The sequence below is a fragment of the Rutidosis leptorrhynchoides genome, chromosome 6 (assembly GCF_046630445.1).
Source record: "Rutidosis leptorrhynchoides isolate AG116_Rl617_1_P2 chromosome 6, CSIRO_AGI_Rlap_v1, whole genome shotgun sequence".
Classification (NCBI taxonomy): domain Eukaryota; kingdom Viridiplantae; phylum Streptophyta; class Magnoliopsida; order Asterales; family Asteraceae; genus Rutidosis; species Rutidosis leptorrhynchoides.
The window spans coordinates 311,460,370-311,475,584 of NC_092338.1; positions in this window are offsets into that span (position 1 = coordinate 311,460,370).

The following is a 15,215-nucleotide window of genomic DNA, read 5'->3' on the forward strand; positions in this document are numbered from 1 at the left end:
AATGATATTCGCATTAATGATAAAATGCACTTCGTTGAATAACCTATAGAAATCATGGAAGGAGAGGTCAAACAAACGCGTAAAAGCAATATACCTATCGTTAAAGTCCGTTGGAATTCGCGTAGAGGCCCCGAATATACCTGGGAACGCAAAGACCATATGAAACGGAAATATCCCCATCTCTTCTCAACTGCTGATGCAAACGAGGAAACTACCTAAAAACTTCGGGACGAAGTTTTCAATAACGGGGAGGTACTATAACGACCCTCATTTTTTCCATTCTATATTTTTCCAATATTAAAAGCCCAAACAATATAATTAAAACTTAATGATTAAACTTTAATCAACAATTGTTAAGTGTTAAGAGTTAGAAAACATATTAATTAACTTTGTACAAAAATTGACAAGTTAATAAAAGATGAAAATAATAAACTGTTAGTCGACACTCACTGCTAATTAAAATTTATGCATTTATGTAATATTATAACTAATAACCTATAAGTAATAAATAAAAAGTGACATTTATATAAATAATAAAACAATTGGGAACTAAATATATACAAGTCATGAATTAGTAAAAAGAAAATAATACTTATCATGTAGTAAATGTAAAAATAATAATAATAATAATAGTAATAATAATGAGACTAAAAAAATCTTACATCCTTATGTTGACTAAAAATAAAGTGTAAACTAGTACATCCTTATGTTGACTAATTATAAACTAGTACCACCTATTGTTGACTAAAAATTATAAAACAAAATAAAATCATTAATTAGAACATCCTTATGTTGACTAACACTCTAATACTTGCACTATATAAACACCTAGTTTCTCATTCACAAATCACACCAAAATCCTCTCTCAAAAACAATCTCTCCCTCTCCCTCTCTTGTGGTATTCGGATCTTCAAGCTTGTTCTTCGTGTTCTTCAAGAATCTTCAAGGAGTTCTTCAAGATTTTCAAGGCTTTGATCTTCCATCTTCATCGTGTTCATCTTTTCTTTGTTAATTATCTTGAATCTTCAAAGGTATAACATAAACCCTAAACTATTTACATAAACTTTGATCTTTGATAATTCATATTCATATTATAAACTTGTTATTCATAAGTATATACATAAACACACCTAGATTTATATATACATATATACATGTAAAAAAAATATTTATATATATATATATATACATATATATACGAATTATATATACATATACATATTAAAACCTTAAACCCTAATTACACCTAAACTATAATTCTTAAACCCTAATTAATTAAACTCTAAACATTTATGAAACCCTAGGACATTAATTACTAAACCCTAGTTATTAATTACTACTTTAATTAACTAACCCTAATTAATGAAACCCTAATACTACTTATACTAGTACTTAACATGTATACACTATTACTATTACTAGCACCTATAACCTACTAATTATATTGTAGCACAAAAACATTTTGGGATATGTATTAGAGATGTATAGATCTTCGAACTTTCTTGACGAATGGTTTCTACGAGATTCTAGGCAGAGGGTTTGGATTTCCGATTTAAAGGGTCCTATGGCTCAAGCCCCTAGATCTAAATTAGCCATTCGAAGGGAAAGGGGTGATTGGAAGCTTATCTAATACGGCAAGTATCCTAAAATGGAAACACTCATAAAAGTAGAAACTCTCTAGTCATAGAAACTTAGTAAAATAAGAAACTTTCTAAAAATAGAAACTTTATAAAAATAGTAACTTACTAGGAATAGAAACTTAGTAAAACAAACTATACTTAAACACATACTTAAACTTAAACATGGGCAAAACACTTAACTACTCTTAAATGTCAATAGGTTGACTTTCCTGCTCACTCGTTCAACTCTCTATTCCGAGGAATAACTCTCTCTACTTACTAAGGTGAATTCATAGCCCCACTCTTTATTGCTAGCAAACTTATTTAACTTATTTGGGGTGAGACACATGCTGCTTTTACTATTTACAATTTAGACACAAGTACCAACTGCTAAAACTATGCTATACCCGGCTACGTCCGACTAAGTCCCTACAGTGATATTTTTAAGTGCTGCGGCATGCTTATTTATTGGGGGTAGGCCTATCGGGAGTAACGTCCCCGATACATTTGACTCAGTCTTTGTATTACTTGATAATGAAATTTAAACCGACAAGGACAGACACAACTTGTCATGGGGCAAACTTGAACGTTTAGTCTAAATATCACGCACTGGCATAACTTTTGGATCTGCGAGATCTACTTTTTGATCCTGCGGGAGATCAACTTTACAACTAAATCTTGTGGTCTAAAAACAACGATAACTACTTTTGTTAAACCTATGAACTTCACTCAACCTTTTTGGTTGACACTTTAGCATGTTTTGTCTCAGGTGCTGTTTGATTCAAGATTTCTTATCTACTACTTATGTGATGCTACTTGGACTTAGGATCAAGAGATATCGCATTTATTACTTCTGCATATGAACAATTACTTTATCGTTATTTCCATTATTGTAACGACATTTCATTTTCCGCTGCGTACTCAATAAAGTTAAATTTTCTCATTTAGTATTGTTCTCGTATTATAATATGTTGGTTTATTTGATATTAGTAACGTTTCTTCCAGACCCTATTGGGAGGACGTTACAACAGGGGAATACAACCCTCCAGAGTAGGTAATCCTTTAATTCCAGATGACTGTTAGAAATCTTTGCAATCCTATTCTCCCTTTCTTTTAAACGTTCTGAGCCACTATCGCGTTGGTCTTAGCCAAATTTATCTTCATGGCATCCAGAAGATTATTCTTTTTGAGATTACTTCAATAGTCGTAAAATTGTTCCACACGATAGAATTTGTAATTGCATTTACCGTGTTCGTGCTAGCCATATTGGCTGGTTCACAATTGATCGTACGGCCAGTACACATTTTTTTTTTCATGATATGACTTCTTCTCTTCATCATGGTAGGAATCATACTTTTTTTTTTTTGATGAAATTGTTATCCCCGATAATAAAAAACTTTGGGAGTCTGTTCGTGAGTGGTCGCCATCATTTAATAGTGGATCTGAAAGGCATAGAAGCTATCACATGCCGATCGATCTTTTTGAAAAGTCAATGAATTGAAATTCCCACATAGAATATTCTCGGAAGCATGCCTTGTGGTGGCCGGTGAAAATAGTGAGCGTTCGTCTTTCAACAGAGTTCCAGTTGTTATCTTTGGAGGCTTGGTAGGAATATACCTTACTTGTTTTTAGGATTATGAGACTCTTGCTATCCGCCTTTTTGTGTAAATATTTTTTTTTATTTACTACATTCTTTCAGATATGAAGGTAATTGACATTCTTGGAGCCCGTGACCTCTCCAAAGTTAAAATTACGGAGAGGAAAAAAATCCAAAAGAAATATTAGCATTATAAGTAGTGTCGTTGTCGAAGAAATAGCTGAAGAAACCCCCGAAGTTGACGTTATCCATTCTCCATCTTCCACTAAGAAGAAAAAGTAGAACGCTAAGCATTCAAAGACAACTGTCCCCCTATTCGATCCAAGCATACCAAAAGTATATTTCTTACTTAACGTTCATAATTTTATTAATTTTTATAATTCCTTGTTTTGTAATGTCTTATCTGCCTCTTGCAGTTGATCTTGTTGATTAAGAAACTGAGGATGAAAATCCTTCATCTCCAGTGGACTCTTTTGACTTTTCCCTTCATCACAACTTCTCCAATCCGAAACGCATTGTGACGATTATGCATGAATCGGTCTTTGTTCCGGTATTCCCAATTGGTGTTATGTCCTCCTTCATTGAGAGCTCTATTGAAGATGCTAATGCTTATCAGAAATATCTGAAGGCATTTATTGTTCTTAATCTTGCGTCTTCGTTCTCCAACTTATCACTGAGAAAGAGTCGGCAAGCTACTGTATCATCTACTTCATGCATATGCAATAAGTATTGCATACACATCAATTGTTGGAAGCTGAAGAGAATTTCATGAAGAATGCTCAAGTAGATCGTAGACGGATGATTACTTCCGAATACAGGGTGAAGGAAATAGAGGCCGAGATGGAGAAGGTGGTGAATGCTGGCTATAAGGTAGAAGAAGCCTAGAAGATTGTTGAGGAGCAAAGAAGCTAAAAAAGAAAGTGATTAAACCGAAAAGTCTACTTGAGATTGTAAACTCTTCTTTGAGTGAAGTATCCAAGGATCTTGAGGCTTCCAAGGATACCTTTTACAAGCTAAATAATTGGATCCTTGTGCTACTTGACAGTTTTCTATAGTCTAACACTTTTAATGATCCTTTCCTGCGATCCACTTCTGCACTACACACTCATGCTACTTCTAGTGAAGTGGAGAAGGTACAAATGTTGTGCCAGAGCTTCCAGCCCTTTTACTAATGAGGTAGTAAAGAAGATTGTTGCGGATGTTGCATAGAAGCTAAAGGAAGCTTAAGAAGTTGTTGAGAAGTTTTATTTGTCAACAAATTGTTATGATAATAATACTTTGTATTTATTTGTCAAAGCTTTATTTGATTTCGCTAAATTACTTACGTTTATTAGTAAATCATTTATAATAATGTCATGAAAGTTGTTCAAATTCATTATGCTTCGGTTGTTTCTAGCAAGGTCTACATTCAACGGCTAGTCGATCTCTTTCGTTATGCCATTTTTAGCCGGCGCGAAGGGCTTTCGCCATCGGAAGTAAATACATTCCTTATGTGTGCAGGCAAAACGCATGTGTTTCTTGTGTATTGATAAGTTAATGAAGAACACTTGTGAAAACAAATTCTAAATTCATTGACAGATTTCATATCATACAAATTTCTGATATTTGTTTTACACGGATAGAGTGATCGAGTCTATTTAGAGAAACATAACTTATTTCTATGTTTGTATTGCTAAGTATTTCTTCTTCAATATGAGATAGTGTTTGCTAAAGGCAGGTATTAATTCTCTGTGTTTTGCTGAGAAATTTGTTTCCCTGCTGCTTACTATTTGTGTTTGTGTCTTTCTTTAATTGTTGCTAAAATTCAACTGCCTCGCCATTGACTTAGCTATATGACAATTTCAAGCATTCTTTCCAAAATATCCTTCTTGCTGACTCCGACTAGTTCTGTTGTATGGATGTTTGCGTATTTCACAATTTGGAGTCATATCATGTTATGCACAGATGACGTATCATACTCTTGTAATGGCCCAAATTATACAGACCCGAAATTTTTTTCTTTTATTACGACCCATCAATATTAATACACGACACCACATGATTATGTTTTCAAAACACTTCCAATACACTAACAAGTTTAAACAATTTAATTTATACATTCATAAGTTTTAGGTGTCAAAATGCGCATAACATTCCAAGACCCGTTTAACATCACCAAAAGACACTTTCGACCCAAAGCGTTTAAATTCCAACTAAAGACCGAGCATGATGATTAGGATTGCACTACCCAATCCTAAGTCTAATCCAAAAGCAAGTCTTCTAAAGCAACCCGCAATAATCGATTAGTCCCCGCGCTTATCTTTGCCACCTTTTCCATGCGAATCTATAAAAATGTAAACAACGAGAGGGTAAGCTATAAAGCTTAGTGAGGATAAACATACTATATACATCCATATGCATAAAATGAATACGAATCACCAACACAAGTAATAAACACATACCGCATCCACGTATTACTAATCAAGCTATACATTACGTACCACCATGTCAAATCCGCAAGATTAGCTACAACACAACAATATATATATATATATATATATATATATATATATATATATATATATATACGCAATACCAGAGAATCCCAAGGTTAACCCCTTAACCTCAACCACTTGAAGGCTGGCCAAAAGGCCCAAAACCACAAGCGCCCAGTGAATTCGAAACCACACGCGATGCACCACATTCGCCTCAATGACAATAGGATTGGCCGAAACTACACGCGCCCCAGTGAATCTGAAACCACACGAGATTCACTACCCTGAGTCATCAATGGGATTGTCTGAAACCACATGTGACATTGTGAATCCGAAACAACAGACGATTCACTACCCAATTCTCCTCAATAACAACAACGGGGTTGACCTACTTGTCAATATGAATTCAAAATCATGAGATTCACTACCCCATTACCCCTAACCCAAAATGCACAAATGTGCCACGTGGACCCTAAACTCACGGGGTCCATCATCCCACACACATGTAAAGTGAACCCGAACGCACAAGGATCACTCTACCCCACCCGCACCCATCCTATGCATATATATATATATATATATATATATATATATATATATATATATATATATATATATATAATATATTTACACTCACATTGCCGCCTTGATGAATGCAAAGCCAAATCCGCAAACTGCCAATGGAAAGGACCTTTTCCATTTATCACATAACAAACAACATAATTAGGGTAGATTACAAACCAACCCAAATTGACACTTACTGCAATTTTGACCCAATTGCACTTGCAAGCACAACCAATACCCAAACTAACCAACAATCACTTAACACTAGCGAACATGGTCCTATAACGCCAATTAAACCAAAACACAAGTGTTAAACACTTGTCTTCCCCAAAATCAAGTCACAAACCCTAATTTTAAGTCATTTCAAAACCAAGCTTCCAAACACACCCATTTGGGTTCCAACATCAACATAATCACCAACCCTAGTGATTATACCCAAATTATAAGCCCTAACATGGCCAATTAGGTCTTCCAGCCTAAAACCCACCAACAATGAGTCTAAACCCAACTACTAGCTACAATAAACTCACTTCATGAGCATCAATGGGTTTCTCAACAATTTAAGCTCAAACCCTAACTTTGAATATCAAATCAACAAATGAAATTATGAGTTAGAATTTACCACCACTACCAAAATGTAGCCAAGAACGAGATGAACAACTTTAACACATGCACTTTGAAGAGATTTCCACTTCTTCTCCGCCTGAACAATCACACCCATTTGTTACTTAATAAGATCGGTTACTTGTCCCTCCAACGCCCCTTAAAAGACTTCCTTAACCTTCCAGGTGAAAACCGAGGAATAGCTCTCCAAATTGACCCCAATATTAGCCGTCAACTCATCATCATCAACTTGCTTCCCGCTTGAAGTCCCGCTTCTCATCTCCATTCTAAAGCACGCAAAACGATTAAACAACGAAATGAAAATAAACCAAACACAACACCGCCCCATCTTGTTCAACACTCGTCGTACATCACTTGTTAGACACGATTTGCACTCGTAACAATGTTAGCCAGTCATTATTACGCGCGCAAGCCGTATCAACTCATTAGTACAACAACTACCTTGCTTGATGATATACACAAACACAACGCGATATAAGAACATACACGAATAATATCATGATATAATCCATAATCCTAATTAGTTCACCCACACCCTAAGGCACTAACCAATTCTCGTTCCTACCCGTACTCCTACAAGTCCCGCAAAAAATAAGCGTATACAAAAGTCTAAGTCTAGGCACCTATCTAATGTCACCTAAATCCCTTAGACTATGCTCTGATACCACTTGTAATGACCCAATCCATCATTATACCGACCAGATATTTTTTCTTTTATTACGACCCATTAATATTAATACTCGAATCCACACGATTATGTTTTCAAAAAACTTCCAAGACACTAACAAGTTTAAACAATTTAATTTATACATTCATAAGTTTTAGGTGTCAAAATGGGCATAATATCCCAAGACCCGTTTAACATCACCAAAAGACAGTTTCGACCCAAAGCGTTTAAATTTCAACTAAAGACCGAGCATGATGATTGGCATTGCACTACCCAATCCTAAATCTAATCGAAAAGCATGTCTTCTAAAGCAACCCCCAATAATCCACTAGTCCCCGTGCTTACCCTTGCCACATCTTCCATGCGAATCTATAAAAATATAAACAACAAGAGGGTAAGCTATAAAACTTAGTGAGGATAAACATACTATATACATACATATGCATGAAATGAATACGTATCACCAACACAAGTACTAAACACATACCGCATCTACGTATAACTAAGCAAGCTATACATTATGTACCACCATGTCAAATCTGCAAGATTAGATACAATATATATATATATATATATATATATATATACACACATATATATATCTCAAAAATCCCAAGGTTAACCCCTTAACCTCAACCACATGAAGGCTGGCTGAAACCACACGCACCCAGTGAATCCGAAACCACACGCGATTCACCACCCTCACCTCAATGAAAATAGGGTTGGCCGAAACTACACGTGCCCAAGTGAATCCGAAACCACACGAGATTCACTACCCTAAGTTATTAATGGGAATGTCTGAAACCAGGCGCGACATTGTGAAGCCGAAACCACACGCGATTCACTACCCAATTCTCCTCAATAACAACAACGGGGTTAACCTACTTGTCAATGTGAATTCGAAACTCATGAGATTCACTACCCCATGGGTGGTAACCCAAAAGGCACAAACGTGCCACGTGGACCCTAAACTCACGGGGTCCATCATCCCACACACATGTAAAGTGAACCCTAACCCACAAGGATCACTCTACCTCACCCGCACACATCCTATGCATACATACGCATATAATATATTTACACTCATCTTGTCGCCTTGATGAATCCAAAGCCAAATCCGTAAACTGTCAATGAAAAGTACCTATTCCATTTATCGCATAACAAACAACACAATTAGGGTAGATTACAAACCAACCCAAATTGACACTTAGTGCAATTTTGATCCAATTGCACTTCCAAGCAGAACCAATGTCCAAACTAACCAATAATCACTTAACACTAGCTAAAATGGTCCTATAACGTCAATTAAACCAAAACACAAGTGTTAAACACTTGTCTTCCCCTAAATCAAGTCACAAACCCTAATTCTGACCCATTTCAAAACCAAGCTTCCAAATATACCCATTTGGGTTCCAACATCAACATAATCACCAACCCTAGTGATTATACCCAAATTATAAGCCCTAACATGGCCAATTAGGTCTTCCAACTCAAAACCCACCAACAATGAGTCTAAACCCACCTACTAGCTACAATAAACTCACTTCATGAGCATCAATGAGTTTCCCAATAATTTAAGCTTAAACCCTACCTTTGAATATCAAATCAACAAATAAAATTCGGAGTTAGAACTTTCCACTACTACCAAAATGTAGCCAGGAACGAGATGAACAACCTTAACACTTGCACTTTGAAAAGATCTCCACTTCTTCTTCCCCAAATCAAGCTTTCTCACTCTAAAATGGGTTTCTCTCTCTAAGATGAGAAGAGAGTGTTTGAGTGGATGAGAATGAGGCTTGAATGAGCCTTGTTATCAGTTTTAGTGGCTCAGAACTGACCCTCAAGTGAAAAGGCCAAAATGCCCCTCATTTATTTGTTTTAAAAAAAGCATCAGCATCAATCCACGCTTTGAGACACGGCGCTGCTTATAGGCCTATGGCGCGACCCCTAGTGCAAAGTCGTGACAACCATTTCCTAAAGGATCTCCCATCAGCTCAAGCCTTGAGGCGCATCGCGCTCCAATCCTCCGCGGTGCGGCTTTAGGCTTGGAAAGAAACCGGGTTGTTACATCTCAAGTAGGATCCATATATTCTAAGTGAATCACTACAAATTTATTTGGTATGGGGAATCTTAGTTCGACATCCAACGTGGAAGTGATTGCACCAAACATCCACATTGAACCATTCAGCGCCTTCTCATCAGCGCTTTGAACCTCGAAATGCCTTCCAATAATGTGAAATCAACTGTCTCTATATGATATAAAGGAAAATTCTCAGCATAACCTCTAACTTAATTTTCCTCGTTGCCCTAACTGACATTCTAGTCATTCCAGTGATCTTTGCTTTAGACTCCCTAATTCTTCGTTGAACACTGAAAGGAAACCATCGAAACCAACCCACATATAAGATATCAACTTCACTGTATATATCTGTGTATATTCTTGTGATAAAGTAATTTTCAATTGTTGATGATATCATAAAGGGATCTTAAAATGGTTTCCAATTTTGAATTGTTTAAAAAATGATTGGCGCGTACATCCATGCATCTGTTTCTTTGCTCTTTTGCATCATCCCCATAGTTACCATTCCAAATCATCTATTTAAATACCTCAGGTTATTGTTCCTTTTCCTCTCTGTGTCTATCATTTATGTGTCTATCATCCCTCCTGCATCTGTCTTTGTAATTGTTATTTTACTCCCTTTTACGATATTTGTTTTGCCATGTAAAGCATTTATTTGGATGAAAATTTCTGAAACTCTTTCCTAATACCAAATGATTTAACTTTTCAATTTTGATTTTTTCCATTGTTCATGAAGTAATGACTTGCAATTATCAGTATCGTGTCCATAAGCTTCATGGAATTCACACCAAAGGTTGCTTTTTGTTTCTTCTTTCTTTTCCATTAGAGCTGGGGGAATAAATGTTTATTTAACTAGTTTAATGAAGAGAAATTCTCTTGGTGTATTTGTTAAATCCATGATCAACGAGTGCCTGTCATGTAGTCTGTGATTATAATATTGATCAATTCCTCTGATATTCTCCTCGTCAATCCCCTTGAATGTTATCATTCCTCCTTTGATTTAGGTTAGAGTCAAAATACCTTTCTTTATTGCCATTTGAACTTCCTCCATACTGCAGTTAGCCAATCACTCTTAACCTAAAATGCTTTAAAGGGATTCCCAATGCTCGGTGTAATGTTCTTGGCACATAATATCGTAATTCTTGCACCAAATTTGGAAATCGTCGTTGATACAGTCAAAAAATAAACCTAGATACCAATTAAGACTCAAGTATATTTGGTATTACATGACATTCCCTCATGAAATTACTGAAAAGTTGTTCCGTATGTTGTTTTATCTCATGTGCTTCCAGATGTGTTAGCATATAACTTCTCAAGTTCTGGAATTGCACCACAAATTTGGCTCACAAATCTAAAAAAACTTGTGATGCTAAATGATAGCACCGGAATTATATATTTTTTATACCCTTTTTACAGTGTTATCCTCCTCATATTCGCACATATATGACATATTCCTTTGCTTATTTAGGGAAAAAAGAGCAAATGCTACTAACCATGTGAAAAGGTTATTTGTGATCTTTACATGTACAATTATAGAGAAAACGAACCAATATTTGAATAAATAAAGAGCCAAAAGAAGACTTGGAAAATTGCTCAGGCCATAGGCCCAATATCCTAGGCCAAAGGCCTCATGAAGTCAAAAAGAATTCAAATTAAAGTCAAAACACTGAAGAAAAGTTCCCGTGCAGAACTCTATACGACGACCAAGATCCCCACTACGACAGCTATTTTAAATAATGAAATTATACGGCTTTAATGAAGAATGTTCCAGAGATAGCTCAAGACGGTGGCCTAAAAGTCAAAGCCACTGGATCTAATTAAGGAAATGATTAACGAGTTTCAGTAATTAAGGAGACAAAATTACGGAATTACCTCAGGCCGGCGTCCTAGAAGCCAAAGCCATCGACTGAGCATGCTAGCTAAGATACCAAAGATCCTTTCAATAACTAGAGACGGTGGCAGAAATACCCAAGATTGCGGCCTCAGCTCCACCACCTTACTGAGTCCGACGGCTAACATTGCCATGCCGGCGACCAAATTTTGGCAATATAAGGAGAGCTCCAGTTTATGATTGAATATAGTTAGCTTTACATTGTAGCTTAGGTTTTCCGTTCGGTTCCATTTTCGCTTCCAGTTTTTACTTAGATTACACTATCAATTTACTTTCAAGCACTGTCGTTTCAGTTATTCAAGTTAATTTCTAGTGCAAACCGATTATTGTAAAGTTTATTCATGTTATTGAAGATTTCTCCAATTTACATTCCCGTTGTTCATCTTTTATTCAAGGTATAATTCTTGTTCACTTATTAATGTTCCTAGAAATTACTATGTTTATCTTCGTTAACCGCTTTATTATTGCAATTATGAGTAGCTAAACACCTTTGGGTGTTGGTTTGAGTAAAAGGGGATAAACTATAATCTGGAATTAACTTTAGTTAATTAGGTTCGGCGGCCTGAGGGGAATAGGCACGCAATCGCGAGCCTGTGCCGATCAGACCACATCTATACATTCCAAGTTACGTTTCAGTTTTAGGGATATACAATTTTTATCCAACTTTGGGCAATTTTTAGACGTCTTTAGGGTTACCAAACCCTATTTTTATCATCTTGGAGAGGGCTAAACATCAAGATTGAAGATTTGCTTAATTATTACAATTGGTACTCTTGTTTTCTTTGATTCTAGTGATATTATCATGAATACTTTTGTTATCTATTGTTTTATTACTTTTCTCATGAATATGTTAGGCTAAATTCTCTAGTGTTTGCTTAGATGTAATTACTTTTGACTATGGATTGTTCTTATGTTTATGAATTTAATGTTTGATTGATTTTAGTTAAAGAACCTTTGTTATGCATGCTTATCTACTTTAATCGAATTATACATGTTATCTGCTAGTTATTGTGAGATAAATAGTGTTAGATAATATGTACTTCAACACTTTAAGTGATCTAGACGTGTAGGTGTTTGATTTTAAGTGATTAAATTGAATGTTTATGCGGTAATTGAATGGTAGTTTGGCATCATGATCGTGTAATTACATTGAGTGATCTTTGTAGTTAGGATTTTAAGTGATTTTAATCCGGACCAAATCTTAATAGCTTTATCTTTATGATTTATAATTATTGTGTTTAATCAAAAGAATCATTGTTGTGTGAATCGGTTACTTTACTTTAATTACATAATTTGTTACCTAGTTTACGTGAGTTTATTAGTGATATATACAGATTATGCTCCAACTCTTAGGAGATCTAGATATTTTACATGTGAGTGTGAATGGTGATTGGTAACTAGATAGCACAGTCGTGTAATTGCTTCAAGAGATCGTAGTAATTATATTTTTATGTGAGTTTAACCTAGATTGAATCACAATAGTTTAATCCCTTATGATTTAATTGTTTGAATAAGATTAATGTGAGTTAGCCAACTTTGGATGATTGAGTTATAATCTATCAGACTTTTAATCGGTTTTAATTGAAAGAACAATCCATGTCATTAGTGAATCATCTGAGTGAACAATGTTTCGTCCATTTGGTTATTCGTTTATTTTACTTTTCGATAGTTTAATTACAAAACTCCCCTTTTTTACAACTTTTTCTTTAGGATAATTATTAGTTCTAAAACTTAATCAACTACTCTCTGTGGACAAACATGTACTTACTAAATCTTTACTATAGTGATCAGGATTAGTTTGCTGATTCGTGTATCAAAACCATTTAGTTTAGTGCATTTAATTTAAGTGTTGTTTTACCTCATCAACTTTTTGGCGCCGTTGTCGGGGAGTGGTGCTATTTTGAGATTTAAGCTTTTTGTTATTTGATCCTTTTGTGAGAATTTAATTCTTGCAAAACTTACTTTTCTTTTATTTTTCGGGTTTACGCGTTGGTGTTTATTGTGGTGTGATCGCTGGTTATGTACATTTAAACACTGGAACCGTCTAGAGTTATCACACGCGCAGTGTAATAACCCGACTCTTTCCGTCAAATAATTAACGAACATTAGTTAAATTCTATGGTTTTATACGCTAGAATTTTTTTTAACAAAAGTTGGTATCAGAGTTAATGGTTGTAGGGATCTAGGAATTGTATTAGTGTGTCTAGCTGAGTCGTTAGGATGCATTAGTGAGTCTAGACTACAACCGGACTGGACACTATTATGTATTAATGACTATATATGTGTATATATCTATATGTTTACTACGTGTATACTAACACTTATTTCTGTTACTATCCGTTGCGATAACAATTAATCACTTCTATTATTACCCAACTATTACCTCACTACTGTTCCTATAAATGCTGCTATTCGATCCACTTGTTAGCTGCTGCTGCTCGACTTCTTTTTAGCTCTAAAACCCCATCGAAAACTGCCACCTGTAGGTGTTGTTTCTGCTCCTGTTTTCCCTTGTTCGGCTACAACAAAACAGCCATTGTTGCCGCCACTTTTGCTGCTAATTTTAAGCCAATAAACTACCACTTTTAGCAGCCAATTGCCGCTATTTTTCAGCCAACGAATAGTCCCAAAAAGCTGTTAAAAATAGCCTACTGCTATCCCTGTTTGGTTGCAGCTGTTTAGTGACCAAAACCCACCCTTAAAAGCTTCGATTCCTGCTGTTTTTGCTGCTCGAACACCCCTCAAAAACTCGACCAATTGCTGCTGTTATTTGGGTCGAGTTTGACCCCTTGATTGGTCACTTTTCTGCTGCAAAGTTGCTACTGTTTCTATTCCTGTTTCAGGTGCAAAACCGAAACCCTTTGTTACTAGTTGCTGCTGTTTCTGTTCCTATTTCAGCTGCAAAACCGAAACCATTTGTAACTTGTTGCTGCTGTCGATGGGGAACAAGGCTACCACAATCAACCACCTACTGCTGTTTTGTTTCGAACATCACCCAAGGATCAAGTCATTCGATCAAGCTGCTTTTGCTTGTTCCTGTTTTCAAACGAGATCCACAACCGAGCTCACATCATTCGTTTTTGATTCTTGCTTAGGTATAAACATAAAACTTAACTTTTTAATTTTATTCTTTACTTATGATTTAACTTTTACATATTATGATTAATAACTTAAAAGATGGTTAAAAGTTATAATAAACTTATGCAGTGGCTAAATCAAAAAGGATGATTAAGTTAAGATTAAAAAGTTACTAAATATAATAAGATGGTTATGAATCATAAAAAGAATTCGTTATAACAATTAACCAGTAAAAACTATACTTGTATATGTACATATAGTCAAGGATGAAGATTTAAATTTTACAATATATAGTATGATATTGAAAAGATGATTTAAGCAGAATTAGTATTAACATTAATACAAATTTGATAAAAGTTATAAACTTTAATACTTATATTAAGATTATGAATAAGTTTAGGAAGTAAACACGAAGATTATATAAAGATTATGATGATATGATTATGATTATATTAAGTATGATTAAAGGTTATGCTATATGTATCATGTTATGATAATTAAGATAATAATTATGATGAGTAAAAGTATTATGATGATTATGATTAAGTATTATGATAAAGATAAGAATGAATTAACATAATTAGGGGATAATTAAGGGATAGAAATAATAGGAGGATAATT